The sequence below is a fragment of the Barbus barbus genome, assembly GCF_936440315.1.
Source record: "Barbus barbus genome assembly, chromosome: 11".
Taxonomy (NCBI): Eukaryota; Metazoa; Chordata; class Actinopteri; order Cypriniformes; family Cyprinidae; genus Barbus; species Barbus barbus.
In genome coordinates, this window is record NC_136739.1 from 3,919,988 (window position 1) to 3,930,492 (window position 10,505).

Consider the following 10,505-nt stretch of genomic DNA (forward strand, 5'->3'; position numbering starts at 1 on the left):
GGCCACTGAAATCACTGAAATGACTCATGTGAATGTACATGATTTTAAGCATACTGTCCAAACGTATTAATTTAGTTGCATATAAAATATTTTAATGCTGGAAAAGAGTTACATGCATTTTTAACATACAGCACACACACATACATACATAAGGTAACACATTAAATTAAACATGACATTTTGAAGACGACTGAAACATTATTTTCTTGTAAAACGTACTCCAATAATCAGTTTTATTTACAGCTTAGAAAAATACGTTTTTGAAAGAAGTCTCTTATGCATTATAGGTTGTATGGTGCTCTGAACAGATTTGGTTCAGAAACACAGACACTTAATATATATTTACTTACATATAGTTTCAAGCACCATCTCATTAAAACAATTACAGAATATGAGCCTCCATCGGTTAATCGCTTTTTTAATCTGACAGTGATTCATTATATTAAAATTAAGAGCTCTTTGAGGGCTATTATGGCATTTATTAGTTATTTTATTTAACAGCCTCTATTTCGCACTCTTAAAAAAATCACATCTTTTGCCCAGTATCTTCTCCAACCTCTCTAAAAACCTGGCAAGCGCAAATGTATTCACTCTTGCACAGTCTGTGATCCTTTTCTGGGTGGAACGCATTCGCTATTCCACATCTCCAGTGCAGGAGACAGGGGTGAGCAAGGGATCTGGGCAGGGATCCAGGCCTCTCGACCGGGATTCTGAAACACACTCTCAGCCCTAGAACCCCTGGAGCTCCAGCCTTCTGCTGTTTATGCAAGAGCTTCTACTGGCTCCAACAGGGACCTGCTCCTTCCATCTGGCCAGGAATCAGAGACCTGACGCACTGCTAAGACTCCCCATGGTACCAGAGAGACAGGATAATACAGAGAGGAAATCAGGAGAGAAGGTGTGAGAAATGAGAGAGCAATCACATCATGAGATGTAAGGAGTGGATGGCTCATTCATTCAAGTCAGCCTTCACAATTACAAGCACCGATATTGTGATCAGATACATAATACATTCTTCCACAGTTTTATTTGGTGATTAAACATTTTTGCACAGATTCCCTTCACATCTGGCATGCGTTTATGTAGAAAATGTAGAGAAAATGCCTATTCAGGGCTTCAGGTGCAGGTCTGTTTCATCTGTAAATATGCTAAAGAGTTTTGTCTTTATTACCCTAGTTGAGTACAGTGTTAATTTTGACAGGCATTTTTTATTTCGTCTTAGTCTTTATCTTGAGATGAAAATGTTTAATAGTCTTAGTCACATTTTTGTCATTTGAGTTTTGCATAGTTTTAGTCGACGAAAATCATTGCATTTTTGTCAACTTTCAGTCAAAGTGCAGTTAATTTTGGTAGCTATTTTATATGCAGTCTTAAAACAAAAAAAGCCATTATTTCTTCCCTCTTTTGACCAAATAAATTAAGCTAATGAGAAATCTGAATCAAGGATTAAATTTGGAGAAACTGGAATAAATTATAACAATTTTCATTTTTGGGTAGAAGATAGAGATTTTTCAGTAGGTTTACTTAACATGTATACTGTTACAGATGTAGGACTCAGACGGCGTGATGTATTGTAAACAGGTATTCATTGACAGACGTAGAGCATATGGAGTGAAACAGGTAAGTAGAGATTCTTGGATTCTTCGGAGGTCAGGAGGAATGTTAACTTGGATTTCCTTTCTTGACAGAAGACACGAAACAGTAGTTGATCACACACCTCACCAATACTGTGGACAAGGACGAGACTCGGGAGCTGACAGACTTGGGATCGCTGGAAGACACACTTGGGATGAAACACAGCAGGTAAGTAGACAAGACGGTAAGTATCAGGCATAGAGATCAGATTGCAACGTAGTCCTCTTCGTAGGAACAAATAGGGTAGGAACGAGACCGGACACTGGAGTGTTGTGAGGTGTGTGTATGTAGCCGTGTTGATGAGTAAACAGATGACTCAATCAATGGCTAGGTGAAACCAGGTGCGTGAGTGCATCGTGACTGCTGGAGAACAGACAGATCCGTGACATATACATTAATTTAGCATCTTTTGTTGTTAACAGATTGGTATTTAATTAGGAATGTGCGATGCTGTCCATTTAAGACAGAAGGCATGCATTGTACTGACACACATTCAGTTTTCACCCACCTGTTTAATAACCGACTGTATTTATGTTAGATGAGTATTAAACTGCTAGCACCTATCAGGGCACCCCATTATTATCATCATTCAGAATAGTGTACTAAAGGACATCATTGTCGACTGGAAGTTGAAATAAATTTAGCAGACAGATATTCACATGGACATATTGTGTAGGAAGGGAGGGAGCTTAATTATTTTCCAGGGCCCCAGACCAATGATTTAAACCTTTTTATGTGATGGCCATTTAAATAATAGGATTATCTTTGGTTTCAGAATTTGTAGTGGGTGTATAGCCTATATACAAAAAAGGGGTCAAAATTGTACCTTCTGGGGTACTGCAGCTTGTCACTGGAGTTGTTACCTTAAAAAGGATTGACAGTGCTTGGGCTTTTTGACTTTTTTACCACTAAATATTAGTACCTTATGTGTACTCTAAAGCACTAATATGTAAATAGGGTTAAAAAAAAAAAAAGGTACAAAGGTGTTATTTTACATTTTGGCCACTTTTTACTGTGTGGCCTGGATGAGTGTGAGATTTCCTGGTCTGAAATTGCGTCCCAGTTCGGCCCTGATTGTGGTTAACTAACAATATTAAACAAACACAAATATGTGTCACGGAAACAGCAGCCTTTTCAGACCCAATCCACCAGCCAGCAAGATCACAGTCACCTGATTACTGATTCTCCGAACCTGTCACTGCCTAATCAAGACTGGTTTAATGCTGCCCTGACGTGCTATCGGAACTTTCCTATTTCCCACTTATGAAGTCGTGATTATGAGCTTGTCGTATTCAAGTGCTTTAATGTCGGAAAGAATAAAATGTAGAATCCCATTGGTTGACAATCATATGAACATTCACCGCGCTATACATGCAGTTTGCTGTCAATTCTGGAATTTCGGTCACATATTACTGCTCATAAAACATACATGCTTCGAATGATCGTTCATATCTAGCCTATGAATACACTACTTTAGAGACAAGACAAAGGGATAGTTGTGAGCAATGGTTGTCTCCTCCACCATGTTTAAAGTTGACTATCTGACTATATATTGCACTGTGTGGGTTTGATTCACTAATAAGAACTAAATCATAAAGTCAATTGTTTGGGAAGCAGATTAAACGGTTTGAGTAGGTTTTTGATTTACTAAAAAGTCAATACCAATGCATTTGAGTCTTTCATTTGGGAATTGGACTATATAGTTTGCGCTGTGATTTTGATTCACTAAGAACAACAACTCAAAGTAATTCCGGCATTGTAATACACTATGGTCTTTGCATGTTTTGCTTCTAAATAGTAATGCAATAAATTGTGTTTCAGTATGTGTTATATTTGCATCTTTAAATGCATAATTTAAGCTCTAAACAAAAATAAGATAACAGTCTTCTTCAGATATTTACTAAGCTACAGTACAGTACAGTGCTTCAAACTCTTCTTTGTGTTTTTCATAGTCTATTGCACATCACAATTGTTGGATGAACTCTTGCCAGAGGGCAGGTTTAGTGCGTGAGGAGAACAGTATGATAGAATATTAAACAGTACATTGACATTGAACCACAGAATATCCTGCAAAATCATTAACACAAACTGACAGCTTTCAGATACTCAGGTTACTGGAGATCAGAAAGCTGTAGATTCTCCACTCAGACCTAGGTAAATAACTATTTTAGACCTCCACCGGGAACAACGGAGAGCTGTCAGCATCAGCGTGGGCTCCCTGTTTGAAACCAGAGTCGGGGAGAAGAGGGTCGTGATTGGAATATGTGGGAATCTAGGCCAAATCGTCAAGCTGCATCAGCGAGACATTCAAGTGATGAGGAAGGCCACAAGAGGGGAGGAAATGCTTGAAGTTGAGAGCAATCTCTGCTTATTCATCCTTCATCGCTGTCCCCTCTTCTCATCGATCGACCCAATCACAGCACGCTAAAGCCACACAACAGCCAATGGGAGAGGCTATAGTTGATTGCATGAGGTCATAGGTATCCTGGCATGTGTGCATTGTGCTTCAGGGAGGACATGTCATGCATTTGCATTTAAATGTTAAATATGTATACACTAATCTGTCAAATAACACATGCACCTACGCATACACAAACGTCTCTGGAAAATGTGTCCACACTTTAATCACTTTAAATACTGATGAAGCCTATAATATTATATGATTGACACAAATTGCTTCAAATCATCTATACACGCTAAATCGGCATGACATATTAAGAGCTGTTTGTGCTTCATCATTCATACATCACTCAAACACTTGTAGAGTATACTCGTCAAAAAACGGCATGTCTTTAGACAGTTTGTAAACTAATAAAATACCAGTTTTTCTGGTAAATAACAACTGTCTTGTAAAAATTAATCATTCAGATTATCAGGTATCAAAAGCGGTTAACCAATCAGAGACAATTGACATCACGATGCCATCCTAAAGCCAACCCACTCTCATGAAAAAATGTTACTACTTTACATATAACACTACAATTAGATTAGACGTATTCATAGAAATTTGTCACAATTTTGGAAACTGTAAAATAGTTACAAATTGCCATGGGAGTGAGTTGCCTAAAGGAGCTGCAGAAATGCCTTGGGTGGGCCTTCACCTTCTCAGAAATACTGCTGAAAAATGAAGAAGAAGGGCATGGACACACCTGGTATTTACATATTAGCCTACATTCAGCTTTTAAAGACGATAACATTCCATACTGTATATACAGGGTCCAAAATCTCCTCCACCAGTAAGCTGGCATGTGGTGGGCGTTCTGGCACAATATGGCTGCCGTCGCATCATCCAGGTGGATGCTGCACACTGGTGGTGGTTGAGGAGACCCCCCCCCCCCCCCCCCCCCCCCCATAAAGTGCTTTGAGTGCCCATAAAAGCTTTATATAAATGTAATGACTTATTATTATTATTTAGCAAAGAGATAAAAACAAAAGTTACTGTCAACATTATGAACAACAGCATGGCTAAAGCACTAAGATACAAATCACCTACTACACAAACCATCTGTTGTGTTGAGTCAAATCTCAGTGGAAATTCAACCATCAGACCATATTTGATGCTTATTTATTTTTTCTCCAGAACATATGTGGCAGCCCATATTTGGAACATTGCTTGTATTATTGAATCAAAATTAAAGTATTAGGTACAAAATCATGTTAGATCTTTAAAGGTGCAATTTGAGTTCTCGGAAAATGATAACTTTAGCCTGATAGCACTGAAAGCGAACGTCCCACCCTCCCAGCAATAGCCGCCCAAAGCCACACTCCCTGAACACACATACGCTCAAAGAGCAGAATACCAGAGACAACATTAAATTACTACAATAGGCTACATCAACGGTTTCCAATTACAGTCCTTGCACCCTCCCCGCTCTGCACATTTCATATGTACTGTATATCTTATCACGTCCGACGGTCGTTCTGTTCGAAGTCATTAAGTGCCCTGCGAAGTGGACATCACCAGATGTTCTGCCATGATTCCAGTTCAAAGCGAGCGTATATGTTCCATACGAAGGGCATTAAAGTATGTGAGACGTGAATTTACCTTGTATTGATTTACAGAGGTATATTATATTATGTCACACTTTACAATTCTCTAGTTAGTTTTGTCTGTGTGTGAAGACACTGCGCAGCGCGAAGTGAAATAAACTTCAACGGATTTACCCTGCTCAGGGAGTAGGGAGCAATGAACACTGTGTAGGGACCATGTCAATTGGAACACAGTTCATGCATGTAGCTCTCTTCCAACAAGCTGGTTATCTGAATCAGGTGTGTTGACTAAGCGAGACATGCAAAATATGTAGAGAGGGGGGCGCGAGGACTGGAATTTGGATCCGCTGAGCTACATCATGTGAGAAAACTTTATAGCACAGTTAGTAAAAGTACTACAATACCAGGAAGGAAGATTGGGTTGTTGATGTTCGCCTGCCATTCTCGCTCTGTCTGCACAGCGCGAGTGAACGCGCTGATGACGTATCGTGTCTGCGCGAACAGGGTGTGCAGAGGTATGTGAATACATATGTTGACAGGCAGGTAGGAAAGCCAATTAAAACGCTCGGACCGAGCGTTTTGATTGGACGAACATTTCTTGGTCCTACACCTTCCACAGAATATAAAAATGCAGATAAATACATTTAGACCACTTAACTTAATGATTGCTATCAGGATGGGAAGAGACTTTCAACCAGAATAACAAAAACATTTTCTGAAGACAATCACCTTTTGCACCTTTAATTTTTTGTGACAGGTGCATTTCCTCTGAGAGATGGTGACTGAGTCATCTCAAGTGATGCAATGACCTGCCTGCTCTGTTTATCACACAAAAATAATAATAATATGTGATTTTAAATATATTTAATAATATATTTAAAAATGTGATTAATAGCATGTGATTTAAAAACAGATCTGTTGTATTTGTAATGTTTAATAATTCTTTGAAGTTGTGAATGTTGTGATCACTGAAGATAGCAATGTGCTGAAATGTCTGCTTGCTTGCTCGTGTCCATCTGTTTTTAATTTACATGCATTTTGCATGATGCAATTTATAGAATAAAAAAAAGATGTTTTTGTAGACTTTTTCAGTCTTGAGTGGATCAGTGTGCAGTTAGCCACCCTCTTGTTCATTTTCAAGTATCCTACTGGCTCTACGCACCTGCAGTACAAGGACTCAATTTTTTCAGTTTGGAGCGCTACAATTTTCTCAAGTTTCTCTAAACAGAGATTTTTTATTTATTTATTTTATTCTCTTTTATCTTTTATTAAACACATTTTTCACTTATAAAAAGACGAGTTATAAAATATAATCAGCAACCATTATTTATAATATAAAGTCAAACAACAGCATTTGATTAAATACTATGTTATTTTGTAAACTTTTTGTAGAAAATATGCTAATGTTTTGAATCGCTACAAAGAAAAAAATCATTTTTAACCTGAACAAATGCCTTGGAGAATCATATAAATAACCTGTCCGAACGTACACATTCACTTAAGAAGTGATTTTGAAGTGAAACATTTTAGGTGAGTAACAATAATAACAGCGTATTTTGGAGTGCAGCACGATCTTACAAAAACAGCGATGCAGCGATTATCATGCTATTCTTTAGGAATTCTGCATGTTACTGGAAAAACTGTTTAGAAATGCTGCTTTGAAAACACCCAAGCTACTGTTATGCTAGCAGTGCCAACACTGTTCCGTGTTTTTCATGATTATATGAACTTGTTCAAGAGAAATTGATTCTCAACAACCACTGAGGCAGATAACACCTGATAACATTAGATCTGTCTGTTTTATAGCTAGGTATTCATTCAGTAGTTTAGCTGTGTCTATCAGACATACTATCTAATATTTGCACTTCTAAACAAAATTTTAATTAGGTTAAACTGACCTTCCCAATAATGCTGACATGTAACTGTGTATGTGTACCTGTGTGAGTTCATCTGAGGCCTCTTCAAACACACCACCACCATCCTACTTTTTTCCTTTCATGTTGCATCTCTGCTGCTGTAGATCAAGGTTGAGCTCATCTGGAGGTCGGCTCCATATCAAAGGCTCCGTGATCTGTTTACAGCATGCAACGTCTACCACCAATGGGCCTGGGGTGAAAGCCAGTGTGGAGCAGGTGCCTCTCAGTCAAACATAAATCCAAAGTCATTGTAAATGATTCTTTGATAAAGAAAATAATGCTAAAAAATTACCAAACATTTGTTCAATTTTGTAGTTCTTTGAATTTACTTACACTTCTAAAGGGCTAAAGCTTTTAGTACTACAGTGCAATATTACTATTCAACATAGACTTATTGGAAACAAAAAATACATGCAATTAGTTTCTAGCACAAATCAAACAAATTTTCTTCCTTTTCACACAAATTATGATTACATGGGTGGATTATCAATGAATAAAGACTTATTTTTATGGAGTTCCTTGACATTTGCATGACATAATTGGCTTTTCTGCCTCAATGGCTTTTCTGACATAGTAAACTTGCTCTGTTGCTCACCTGGTACAGCATTACAGTTGTTTGGGCTATGAGTCCTGTGAATCACAAATCACGATAATGAATTTGAAAGCTAAGGACTAGGACAAGCTAAAGGACTTGGTTCAGCAAATGTGTTTTATCTCTCGTTTTGTTTTATTAACATTAAACTGCTGCAATACGTTCAACGGCCAAGATAATAAACTGTTGCTAGATTCACATTTATCTGTTTTGGATAAAACTGAATATGCTTTTAGTGCCAGTTTGGAAGCCCTAAGAGTCCAAGCATTATTATTTTACTCACTTACTTACTTTTACTTTTGTCATTTAGCAGACGCTTTTGTCCAAAACGACTTACAAATAAGAAAAAGTAACTAAAACTAAAAGTTACAACTCTATAAATACTATATACCCATATATTTAAATCATTTTCTTGTGCTCTTGACATAAAATAATTATTTTCTTGCAGTCACAACATACTGTAATTTGCAGTGCACGCAAAAACAAAATAACGAATAACAATAATTATGACAACAACAACTTGTTTTTCAAACAGTTTTTTGTTTTTTCTTCATTTGGGTTTCTGATTTCCAAAGCCTCCATTGAAAAAGGTTACTGATTAGAATGAAATAATAGGATGGTTAATCGTTTTATAGAATTTTCTATCATTTTTATAATAAGAGTTCATTGTACTAATGAGTTTTGAAAATACGGATCGGGTGTTTATATGGAGATATTTAGCCTCTTAGGGCTTTCGTACTCCACTCACTGTACATTTGACAATGTTTTGCGATGTGTGCAAGAACAAACGTAAAAGCATTTTACATGTCACCACAGGTAAAATAAAAAAAAAAAATTCAATGAGCCTGAGGCACCTTTAGCCCGACCGATTTATCGTTTTTTCCGATTTTATCGGCTGGAATGAGCCTGTCACAGAGATATCTACAGTGGTGTATATGCCGCAGATATGCCACCGATATGATTTATTAATTTTTTTTTTTACAGAACATTAATTAGATTGTCCAGCAGAGCATGCTCCATTGTTTGCTACTGGCCTCGTTAAAGATAGGTTCTTAGTCTTTTTTGGATGCACTCTGCTTCCAATCTGCACAGCAAATACAAAATAAAAGTAAAAAATCCTGTCAATTTCAAAATAAACACCCTGTGCAGACTTCCAAACTTATTTCACATCCCTTTATCACTGCTTGGAGGCAAGAAATGGATGACAAGAGGTTCATCCTCGAAGCTGAAAAACACACGTTGTTATATGACACTGCAAATTGTTCTTTTTACAAGGACAATTCCAAAATTTCCAATTGCAGGAGTTGTAGGATTGGAATTAACAGAATTAAACTGGACAAAACGTAAACATTTAGCCAACCATGTAAATGAAAAACAGTATAGCAAAATCCTGCGAATCCTGTCGCTTCGCTTCTAAAATGCTTCTGGTGTGAGTTGGCACCACGTGGAGGATGGAACAAAACCTCGTAGGAGCCATAACTTGCCACAAACGTGTGCAGTGTAAAGAAGGGGTAAGGAGGTCTCTTGTTCAGGCAGCGGCAGATAAGCAGTCAAGTAACATCTTAAAGGGTTACTCCACCCCAAAATGAAAATTTTGTCATTAATCACTTACCCCCATGCCGTTCCAAATCTGTAAAAGCTTTGTTCGTCTTCGGAACACAATTTAAGATATTTTGAATGAAAACCAGGAGGCTTGTTACTGTCCCATTGACTGCCAAAAAATGAACACTGTCAAGGTCCAGAAAAGTATGAAAGACATCGTCAGGATAGTCCATTTGCCATCAGTGGTTCAACAGTAATTTTACGAAGCTACGAGAAAACTCTTTGTACTTTTTGACAAATTGTTGAATAAAGTAGTTATTTTTGTTTTCTTTGTGTACAAAAGTATTCTTGCAGATTCGTAACGTTCGTAAGAAAAATCATGAGTGCACAATAATTTTATAAAATCTAAACTTTTAGTGAAAAAAAAGAGGAGAACAAATAAAAGTGAATAAGTGCTCGTGAAGAACAATTCATAGTGCTCTCTACTCTAGTGTTGTATACACATACAGTATGGTTTGTGCACTCCTGTTTAAGTCACGAAATACACATCAGGATTTCGTGACAACATATTCCTTCGTTTCATAATACTCAATTAATTGTTGTAAACTGAGATTTGCTGTTTTTAGAAGATGTATATGTCCTGAATTCTGCATAAATAATCCACAACAATGCCGTGCTATGGGCACAGCCATAGAGGCTGCAACTGAAGTTCTTTTATGCTACTATTTGAATCTTCCGCTTTTCGAACACGGAAGTGTGATAAAGGCCTATAAAATGTATTGTTAAATTGTTAAATACCTTGCCTTCATTGCATATCTTTGTCACGCCAC